Source organism: Dasypus novemcinctus, chromosome 5, assembly GCF_030445035.2.
Source record: "Dasypus novemcinctus isolate mDasNov1 chromosome 5, mDasNov1.1.hap2, whole genome shotgun sequence".
Taxonomy (NCBI): domain Eukaryota; kingdom Metazoa; phylum Chordata; class Mammalia; order Cingulata; family Dasypodidae; genus Dasypus; species Dasypus novemcinctus.
This window is the reverse complement of record NC_080677.1, coordinates 96,587,563-96,599,700: the sequence shown is the minus strand read 5'-3', so window position 1 is coordinate 96,599,700 and position 12,138 is coordinate 96,587,563. Positions and strand designations below refer to the sequence as shown.

General features: G+C 31.1%; 1 long non-coding RNA gene across 1 annotated transcript; it reads right to left on the bottom strand.

Annotated features, from left to right (window-relative positions):
• Window positions 1–1,712: 1,712 nt before the first annotated feature.
• On the bottom strand, window positions 1,713–11,884 carry LOC131278616 (uncharacterized). The gene is made up of 2 exons (XR_009185998.1): window positions 11,773–11,884; window positions 1,713–2,044 (listed from the first exon to the last, which is right to left on the bottom strand). It is a non-coding gene; the product is annotated as an uncharacterized lncRNA (long non-coding RNA).
• Between the last annotated feature and the right edge of the window lie 254 nt (window positions 11,885–12,138).

Below are 12,138 nucleotides of genomic sequence, written 5' to 3'. Positions count from 1 at the left end.
TGGAGTGATCTATAGACTGTGGTTACCAGTGATAATGTAATATTCTTGCGTCTATGTCAAAGATGTACTGTGTTGATAATGAGGAGTATGGAAAATGTGTGCCAAATATACACTATGGACCTGGTAATAATCATATGATATTATCTCATAATCTGTAACAAATATTCTACCGTGGTGTGACATGTTGATAGAAGGGTATTTTTGGGAACTCTTCACATGCACATGATTGTTTTATAAGTTTACAACTTATGTCATAAAAATATATTCAAAAATTAATAATAGGGTTGGTTGGGGAAAAATGTACCAAATATAAGATAAGGACTATAATTAGTAATAAGATTTTGAAAATATACATTCATAATTTGTAGCAAATATTTCATGACAATGCAAAGCATTGGTAGAGGGTTGATGTATGGGTCCCCTGTATGATGTTATGCATGTTTGCTTTGTAAGTTCACTGTACACTTATTGTTTATGCATGCTCATATATAAATGATATAAAATAATAATAATAGGATGGGTTGGGGGAAAGAATTTGGTTAATAGTAATATTTTGTGGATATTCTTTAATCATTAGTTAAAAAGGTTTAACAACAATGCAAGCTATTGGTGATAGGGTGAGGTATGAGATCCCTGTATGATGTTATATATGCTTGTTTTGTAAGTTCACAACTATTATTATACACTTATTGTTTATGTATGTTCATGTATGATTGATATGCTTCAATACATTTTTAAAAAATGGAATTAACATTTGTATAAACATCTTTGCATGGACATACTTTTTTTTTCCCCATTGGGTTAAGACTGATATTCCTGTTTCATGTGATAAGTATATACATACTTTTAAAAATATCTGCCAAACTCTTTTCCAAAGTAGTTGTAATGTATTACATTCCCATCAGCAATATAATGAGTTTAAGTTACTCCACTACTTGCCAATACTTAGTATGATTAGCCTTTTTAATTTTAGCCATTTTTAATAGGTGTGTAGTGATAACTTACAGTGGTTTAATTTGCATTTCCTTTTTATAAGTTTGAACACACTTCTAAGTGCTGATTTGACATTTGCCTATTGCCTTTGGTGAAATATCTTGCTCAATTTTTAAATTGAATTATTGTTTTCTTATTGCATTTTGAATGTTCTTTACATATTTTGGTTACAAGCATTTTCTTTAGTATCTTTTGATTAGCACAATTTTTATGTTGGGTGATATCCAACTTAATTTTATTTTGTTTATTTCACTTTTGTTGTCATGTTAAGACATCTTTGTGTAATTGAAAAAAATCACCAAAATTAAGGCTAGTTTTATGATTTTAGCTTTTCCATTTAAGTCTATTATTCTTCTGAGTTAATTTTCCATAAAAAACAAGGATGGAACAAAGTTCCTTTTGCTTTCTTTCTGTTTTGCTATCCAACAGTTTTGATATTCAACAGTTTCATTACCATTTGTTTAAAGAAATATATTTTCTCCATTGAATAGCCTTTGTAACTGTGTCAAAAAACAACTGACTTTATATGTTTGGTCTCTTTTTGGCCTATCATTATATTCCAGTAGTCCATTTGTCTACATTGATTATAACACTTTCACAAAGAGCCTTAAAGTAGGTGATGTTAGTCTCTCAAATTTGCACTTTGTTACAAAATCATTTTGCCTATTTTAATGTATTAATCTGCCTAAGGGTGCCAATGCAAAATACCAGAAATCTGCTGGCTTCTATAAAGGGTATTTATTTGGGGTAAAAGCTTACAGCTGCAAGGCTGTAGAAAGTCCAACTCAAATTTTATTTCTCAACAAAGTCAGTTGCCACTTGTTGAAGCAAGATGGGTGCTGACCTCTGTCTGGTCTCTGTCTTCCCCTCTGGGCTTCCTTCTCCACTTGAGGCTCATGTTTCTTCCAGATTTCAGCTGCAGGCTGGCATAGAGCTTATCTCTCAGTACTTCCTATATCAGTGTTGGGTCTCTTTCCAAGGTCAACTGTAAGCTATCAGGTAAAAGGGTTCATCTCTCCCCCAGGCTTTAGCTGTTTAAGATTTCTTCTTCCTGTCATGTGACAGGACCAAAATTGAAAGAGTCATTTTCAGTTTATAGGTATTACACACCTTTTATTAAGCTTATACCTAAGTATTTCATATTTTTAAAACTATGCTTTAAAAACTTAAATCTGTGCTTTAAAAACTTCCAGTTTCTGATTTTTATTGGTAATATATAAACATACAGTTGATTTTTGTACATTAATCCTTAATATTGTATATTAATCAGTACCCTTTGATCTTGCTAATCTCATTTATTAATGCTAGCAGCTATTTTGATAGACTCCACAGGATTTTCTCCATAGAAGATTATGTCATCTATGAGTAAAGATATTTTACTTCTTTATTTCCAACAAGAATGCCTCTTCTTTTTAGTTTTCTTGCCTTGTTGCTTTGTCCAGAACCTCCTTTACAATTCTGAATCAGTGATGAGAGAGTACAGCCTTGTCTTTTCTCTAGTTTTAAAGGAGGAATATTTAGTCTTGTACAATTAAGGTTATGTCATCAGTATTATTTTCATAGATACCCTTTATCAGTGTGAGGAAGAACACTTTGTTCTTAGTTTGGAAGGAAGTTTTTGTTTGTTTTTGGTCAGAAATATATTTGTTATCACGTGCGTTACCTGCATATATTAGGAAGATGGCAGGTTTTTCATTTCTGTTCTATTAGGTTGATGAATCACACTGATTTATTTTTAGATATTAAACCAATCTTTCATTCTTAGTATGAACTATACTTTTTGTATTGTTTTATTTGATTTTATTAAGAATCTACATATATATTCATGAGGGATATTGTACTATAGTTTTCTTTTCTTGTAATGTCTCTGACTTTGGTACCAGTGTAATTTTGGTTTTACACTAATTTGGGAAGTATTCAATGCTGCTCCATTTTCTGGAATTATTTTTGTGAAATTGTATTGCATCTTTTTAAGATGCTCAGTGAAATTCAATAGTGAAGCTGTTTGATTATGGGTGCTTCTTGGTGGGAAGTTGTTTAATTCTAAATTCAGTGAATTTAATATATGGAACTATTTTTATAATTACTTCCTTTTTTAGTGAACTTGTGTCACTTGATAGGAAAATCAATAAATACTGTGATATTGGGTAGTCTTTATATAACACATAAAGTATTATAAATTTTAATGCAAACATAATTCAGATTTTTTAAAATGTAATTTACAATTATAGTCATTTTGTCACACAAAAATATGCCCAATAAATCAATGTGTGAATTATTTAGGAATTTGCAGATGAAATACATAATAGTTATTCAATATAAGACAAGGATGCCTGCTTGCATGATGGCTATTCAACACTTTACTAAAAGTTCCAACAAGAGCAATTAGACAAGAAAAAGAAATGAAAGTCATCTCATCCAAATAATAAAGAAAGAAATAAAACTATCTGTATTTGCAGTTGATATAACTTCTTTGAATAAAATATTCCCCAAAAATACACACACACACACACACACACACACAAGCTAGTAGATATAATAAACAAATTCAGCAAAGCTGCAGGTATAAAATAAATGTGTAAAAATCAATTGTGTTTTATACAACAGCAATGAAAAATATGAAAAAAATTAATAGAACAATTCCATTTACAATAGCATCTTAAAGAATAAAACATATAGGAATAAATTTAACAAAGGAGGTGAAAGACTTGTACCCTGAAAACTACAAAATGTTACTGAAGTAAATTGTAGAATACTTAAATAAACAAATAGATATCTCATGTACATCGATTGGAACACATACTAGTTTTAAGATCACAATACTACCCAAGGCAATATAGAGATTCAGTGAAATCCCTATCAAAACCCCAGTGGCCTTTTTTTCCAGAAAAGGAGAATCCAATTCTCAAAATCATATGAAATTACAAAGAGCCCTAGTGACGGTGGAGTTGGCAATGAATTATTTGATAAGACTCTAGAAGCACAAACAACAAATGAAAAATTAAACAAATTGTATTAATGAAACTTCACAATTTCTGTATGCATAAGTACTCTATCAAGACAGTTAAAGACAGATCACAGAATGGCAGAAAATATTTGCAACTTTTATACCTGAAATGGGGCTCGTATGCAGAATACATAAATAACTTAGAACTCAAGAACAAAAGGACAGGAAGCCCAGTTAAAAATTGGGTAAGTTATTTGAATTGCTGTTTCTCAAAAGAGGATGAACAAGTGTCCAACAAGCACATGAAAAGACGCTTATCATCATTAGTCATTAAGAAAATAAGAATCAAAACCACAATGAGATGTCATTTCACAACAACTAGAATAGCTGTAAGAAAATAAATAAATAAAACTGAAATTAGTGTTGTGCACACAGAACCTGAAACCATTTTACATTGCTTGTGAGGATGTAAAATAGTTCAACCATTATAGAAAACAGTTTGGCTGTTCTTCAAAAAGTGAAGCATGGAATTATGCAATTCCACTCCTGACTACACATCCTAAAGAACTGAAACAGGTACTCAAACATATACTTGTACAGCAGTGTTCAAAATAGCACCATTCATAATGTCCAGAAGGTGAAACATCCTAAATGTCCATCAGTGAATGAACACAAAAAAATTTTAGTATATACATATGATAAGCTGATATGTAGTCATAAAATGTGATGAAGTATTGATATGTTACAGCACAATATGAACTTCAAAAACATTGTAGGTAAAAGAAGCCAAACATAAAAGGTCACATATTGTATGATTCTATTTATAAGATATACCCAGAATAGATAAATCAGTAAAGAAAATGTGTAGATTGTGGTGGCCTTTGGGTGATGAAAATATTTTAAAATTGTAATTGTTCATGCAACATTGTGAAAATACTAAATGCCAGTGAATTAATTTGTTCACTTTTACATTGTTAATTTTGTTATGTGAATTTCACCTCAGTAAAAAGCATTACTTGAAATAAAAATATTTATCTTGATTAGCTTAAATGTATACCATTTGATATGTAAATTGTCAATGAGTAAAATTTTGAGATATATGTTCAGTTTATTAAATCAAATCATTATTTTTAATTTTACTATCAATATATTTTGCCAATTTTTATTCGTACTTCATTTTAGAATATTCAACAAAGGTATTGATTAAGCACCTGCCATGTATCAGTCTCTGTTCTCAGTTTTCTACAGAGACTGAACTATTTTACATCCCCACAAGCAATGTAAAAGTGTTCCAATTTCTCTGTGCTCAACATTGTTATTTTTAGATTTTTATATATTTTTTATACTCAAGATATTGATGTAATCTACCTTTTAGTTGCTTGTATTTTTGTAGAGGATTTAAGTAATAATAATAAACATATAAATTCTACAGTTTGTTGTAAAGTCATAAGTGGTATATAAAAATATATAAATAAAGCAGAATAAAGAGAATAGGGAGGTCCTATTTGGAAGAGAGGAGCAAGAATCAGGTTTCATCATCATAACATTTTTCAGATTAAGCCTCCTGGGAGGATATCAAGCAATAAGTTGATCTGAAAGACCTGGGAGAAATAGTTTAAATGTTTATCTTGGGTAACAGTATTCCAGGCAGAGAGAACCAAAAGGACAAGTTCCTAAGGCTGACACATGCCTTGTATTCTAGAGAAACTCCGTGAAAGGTAGAGTGACTGAAGAGGGTGTGCACAAGAAGTCCATGAGGATAGAAGAACAAAGAATTATTGGGAAAAACCAGAAGATGTAGACATTTTTTGACCATTGTAAAAGGACTTTGATTTTTACTGAATAAGGAGAGCCACTATAAATTTTGACCAGACAATGGATATGGGAAAGTTGATATTTTAAATGAATTATTCTGATGTATAAGAAAGAGATACTTGAAGGGTTAGAATACAGGTGAGAAAAGATTTTGAACTGGACTAGTAAATAGAAATGCAGGCAGTGAGATGTGATTGGATTCTAGAGAGTTCGTGGCAAAATTGCTTATGTAGTATAAAAGAATGATGGTGACATCAAGAATGATTCCATGTTCATTTGCCTGAGCACTTGGAAGGAACTGACATAATCTGAGATGAAAAATGATTCAGGTTTAGTGGATTGCATGGTGGAATGTAAGATAGATATCTCAAACTTAGCATCCACTTAGTGATGGGTCAATAAATCAGCAAGCAATAAATACAGATAGAGGGGCAAAAGAAGATGCACAAGAACTGAGTTCTAGGTCATACCAGTATTATGAGATGAAGAGAAAAATATCAATGAATAAAAGGAACTTTGAATGAGTGACTAAATAGGTTATGTAATAGTAAAACCAAGGAAATGAAAGTAAACTGAAAAAAATATATAAGGAAGAGGGAGTGAGTAATAAAAATAAGTAATTTTTCCTCCAGACATCAAATTCCATGATAAAGCAACTAATTTTTAATTAAAGAACTATAAACTGCAAAAGCTAACTTTTGAATTATAATAATTTAAGAAATAGTATAAGCTAAATGTCTTATTATTAATTTTTATCTACCTTTTTTTAATTTTAAATAATAAACTTAAGTTTCTCTCAGAATAGGATTCCTCTGAATTTATTGGTAACTCAAATGTTTGGCATAAGGAAAAAAATAAAATAAAATTTATGGCATATTATTCCTCAGCAACTAAAGCGTTTTGTTTTTTTCTTATTTTTATACCAAATCCAAGTTTCATAAATGGTTTCATAAAGTGTTAAATTGCAAGGTCAATGGATATTTTAAAATAGTAGAAAAAGAATAGCAATAAGAAAGGATTCCCTTTGCTATACTATTCTGACATTATACTAGCAAATCCAAGAGACTATTATTCTGCAAATTTTGCATCCAATTTATTGCTCACAGAAATTTAGTGCCCAGGAAAATCTAAGCATTATAGGCTGCTAAAGCATGACTCTAAAGCCATTCATGTTTATTTAATGTTCACATTGAAAGGAATGATTCGTTGGTTTTATTTGGCATCTTCTCTATAACTCTAGAAACTCTAATTTTGTATTTTACTCTAATTTTGTATTTTTTCATAAGAAGTATAACTAACACAGCTGATTTACAAATGTGATTGTGACTGAAAGGGGTAGTCTAGGGATGTAAATGTCAACTGAAAGAAAACTAGAGAATAATCTAGGGACTGTATAACACAGTAAACTTCAGGTGTTGGATGAGGATTGTGCTTAATCGTCAAACAATGTTTATGAACTAAAACAAATGTACACCAGTAACTATTACAAGTTGGTAAAAATATGGTGATACATGGGAAAGTACAATTAATGTAACTTATGGACTATAGTTAACAACAATATTGGAATATTCTTGCATCAGTGTCAAAGAAGGTACTATAACAATACAAAAGAGTCAATAATAGGGAATATGGGCTTTTTTTCTGTTGGATTAAGGAAAATGTTAAAAAAATTTACTGAGGTGATTACTGCACAATTCTGTGATGAAACTGAGAGCCATTGAGTGTACACATTGGATGGACTACACAAAGCAGGGAACTGTATGACACAGTGAACCATGTGATGGATGATGGACGGTGGTAAACAGCACAAAGAGCATGTTCTCTCATGATCTATAAAAAATGTTTAATACAATGGGGAGAAAGTTGCCACAGTAGTTACTGAGGGTAGGGAGTGGGAAGAAGTGATGTGATGAGGGGGCATTTTTGGGACTTTGGAGTTGCCCTAAATGATATTGCAGGGTCAGATGCTGGACATTATACATCCTTCCATAACCCACTGACTATACCAGGGGAGAGTGTGAACTACAGAGTAAACTATTACCCACGTGGTGCAGCAGTGCTCCAAAATGTGTTGGCTGAGTGCAATGATGGGGGAGGTTGTTAGTGTGGGAGAAGTGGTGTGGGGGGATGGGGGCTGTATGGGAACCTCTTATGATTTTTATAATGTAACCTTTTTTGTGATGTATGTATCTTCAAAAAAATACAATTTCCAAAAATGATGGGGGTGGGGATGTGGGGTGTGGGTTATATGGGAACCTCATGTTTTTTTTTAACGTAACATCCTATGTGATCTATTAACTTTAATAAAAATTAAAAAATTAAAAAAACAAAAACAAAAAACAAATACCTGGTGATAATAGTAGGGGAGATGTATGGAAAAATACACCAAATGTAAGCTATGGACCATAGTAAGTAGTAATATTTTGGTGATGTTCTTTTGTAATCTAGAACAAATATTCCACAACAGTGCAAGGTGTTGTTAGAGGGGATATGTATGGGAATTCTGCACATTTTGCAAGGTTGTTTTGTAAGCTCAAAACTTCTGCAATAAAAATATATCTAAAAACATGAACTGAGAATAATAATACATAATTTTCTTTGTAGGCCTCTTTATATACATTTAAATTAGTATATTTGCATTCATGTATTTTAAAACAAAGGTTTATATTACTTTAAAGTTCATGGACTTTTCCCCACTAACTACCATGTAATTTAATTAAATAAAGCACTCTTTTTATCTCATCACTCTAGTAATTTTAAGTTTTCAGTGTGTTTTTCTAAGAAATGTTTGTTCATTTCAATAACCAAAGATGCATTGAGTAACAGATGTCTATGGATATTTTAAGCCAGTTCTGGTAAGTGTGTAGTCAACAATAGATAAGCCTTAACTCGGTTATACCAAGGGAAATAAAAGAAATTATTTTATGGATTGAAGCCTGTAAAGATCAAAACTGAAAAGAGTTCCAGATCTGCTACTGTAAAACCAAAGAGAAAAAGAAAGCTATTTTCACTTGCTTTTTGTTCTTCTCTATACTAGCTTCAAAAGTGCCTGAAATGTTTTGAAATATGAACTTTAAAAGGTCAAATACTGCAGCTAAGTAGAATAAAGAATAATTGTTATAAGAATTAAAACTTCAACTGAAATGAAAATGTGACTTTGAGGAAAGCTTAATGAAAAATTATAATATTTTATATGATAGAGATTAAATGAAAGTACAATGTAGAATTGATAAAACAATAAATTTATTGATTCTCAAGGTCTTTTAAATAAACAACATTTTACAAAATGAAGTATGTAATAGTGTATAATGGTACATATTTAATGTACCTCCTATTATGTAAAAAATTAAAGTAAATTATTAAAGCTATTAATAAAATATGCACACTATGTATTTATTCACTCTTTCTTCATTTACACAGAAACCATTCATGTAAATCTCTTCCTGGTATATGCAGTATGATCAAAACAGATGTAATTAATATATTTGCATTGCATTTAGTGTTTTCTTTTTGTCTGAAAAGAAGAAAGAATTTAACCTTTGCTAATATCTAAAACTTTGATATTAGCCACAGCAAAGATGACAGTGATAGGAACTCTGTGGTGGGCTGGAAGTGGTTTCCCAAAAGATTTCCATATTCTAATCTCTGGAACCTATGTATATTACTTTATAAGGTCAAATCTTTGTGTATATGATTAAGTTTAAGATACTGAGATGGGGAAATTATCTAGGATTTTCTGGAGGACCCTAACGGCAATCCCATATGTCAGGGAGACAGAGTAAGATTTGACAATGCATAGGAGGAGAAGGTTATGCAAAGACAGAGCAGAGAGAGACTTTGAAGATGTCAGCCTTGAAGACTGAAGTTAACACAAGAAATGCTGACAGTCACCACAAGCTGGAAGAGGCAAGAATAGATTCTTCCTTTGAACCTTCGGAGGGATGATGATCCTGCTGATACCTTGAAAAGAGCAATGATACTGATTTTGGACTTCAGGTTTTCAGTAATGTGAGAGAATAACTTTTGTCCACATTTCTCTCACATTTTAAACTGCCAGTCTGTGGTAATTCATTACAGAAGCCATAGGAAACAAATTTTCATTCAGCCACAGCTGTATTTAGTAAAATCTGACAGTCCACAGTCTTTCAAAATTTTCAAGAAGGCTAATAGAAATATGGTTTTATATTTATTGCTGTTAATAAGGAACTGCCCCTAAATTTATATTGTGCGTTGAGATATTTAGTTAATATAATAACAATAAGCAATGATAATCTGCAAAATGATCAAATATAAGCATTCAGAACATGAAGAAAATTCTCAATGTTTCTTTGAGGATTTTTAGGACTTAGGATACTCAATTTTGCATATTACAAAATTTCACTATATCTAGTCCTTTCAAGATTTTCAGTTCAGTCAGCCTCATGAGAGGCATTTGTTCTTTCTGCCACAGTAAAAAAAAAAAAAAAAAAAAGGCTTAAGTAATACATACACAAATATATGGAGACAAATGAAACAAATTCTTTTGCCAGAAAATATTTTTTGGAATTTTTAAAACAAAGTGATATGGAGTTGAAGACATACTTATTAGAACAAATTATGCAGAATGGGAAGTTTGGTATGCTGTACAGTTCTCTGAAGGTACAGAAATTGCTATCAAAGTTGATTTAAAATTTTAAAGGATTTTATTTCTATGATGAAATATTGAAAGCTTCATGAGAAAGATTTGTAAGTGAGAAAATTATATATATGTGTGTGTGACTGTGTGTATATCAAATATATACATATATGTGGAATTAGAACTATAATAGATAGGCCAGACACAACTGGTGAAAATTAGTAAACTGAAAATCAGCATGAAAAAAATATCCAAAATTCAGCATAGGCACAAGGAGATAAATGCATGAAAAGAGATTGCAAGACATGGGATACTGAGTGAAATGGCCTTACCTACATCAAAAATAAAAGGAAATAACTAGTGATATTTGCGTAGGGGAACTACTTGGAGATAACAGCTTAGAATTTTCTAGAAATGGTGAAAGACAGTTTTGAGATTTAAAAATCAGTTACTTCCAATTATGAGTAATAAAAATAGTCACTTACATGAATTACAATTAAATAAGCATGTTTAAAGGAAAACCAAAATGTAATAAAAGCTCCCAGAGAGAAATTAGAAATTACCCAATAAAGAATAATATTTATTATTAAATAATTATGTATAAGAAAAATAAGTGTTTTAATAAATAGCAGTAAATTTATGATATTTTCTGACAAACACAAATGAAGAATTTACTATAATTTTGAAGATTATTCTCTTTTTGGGTAGACTTACAATTCAAAATCAACAAGTAAAATAGAATTAAAATCCTGGACAATAGCATACATATCTGGAGAAGGTTTATCAAGCTTAAAGTATCTAAAGTTATGTTCCATTCAGGGGGAAGATACTGATTAATATTAAAGTTTAAAGTAAAGGTGAATATAAAAATATACATAATAATTATTAATAGAGTATATATTTATGAGAAGAAAAATTAAATGAGAATAATAAAAAGAAAAGCAGCTTGATTAAATAAAAATGAAGCAAGAAATAAGAAAAAATAAAAAATAAGTATTTTAGATATAAATACAATTATACCATGAATCCATTACCTGTACAAATTAAAATAAATGTCCAAGCTTATAAGACTATATTTATAAACACATTTAAAACATAAAGATTTTGAAAGATCAAATTAAGTGTATATGGATTAAAAGATGTATAAGGCAAAAAATAATAACAAGGTTGGTGTATTAATACCAGACAAAATAAAGTTTAAGGCAAAAATATGACTAGAAATAAAGGGTCTTGGTTTTAAATATACTTGAGAAGTGACTAAACAGACTGAGAAGATAGATACGATTTTTAAATATGTATGCCTCTAATGCTAAATCATCAGTATTTGGTAGTACCAGAAGATAAAAATGTATGAAAAGGTTGTTCCAGGAAGATGGTATCAGAATAGGTTGGCAGGGCTCACCTCTTATAAAATAGCAAATGAAGAGCATAAGGTGTCTGAAGCAGCTGCTTTAGGGTTCTGCAGACTGGGAGAAGGTCATGAATCATTCAACAGGCAGTGGTATAGAGAGACAAAGATACTGAAATGAAAACTGTGAGTTACTCCTGCTGCAGAGAACAGAGCCCATCCTCCACCCCCAAGCTGAACAGCCTCAATCAAAGCCGTGGCTGACTGCCACTTACAGAGAGGGGAGCAGACGTTTATTTCTTCCCTGGGAAGAGGGAGGATGTAGCAGAGAGCAGAGTGTGGTTTCTCTTCAGTAAGTTTAAACTGTGAAGCCCAGCTTTGAATCCCAGCTCTAACTGGCTCAGAAACACCAGCTGGAAA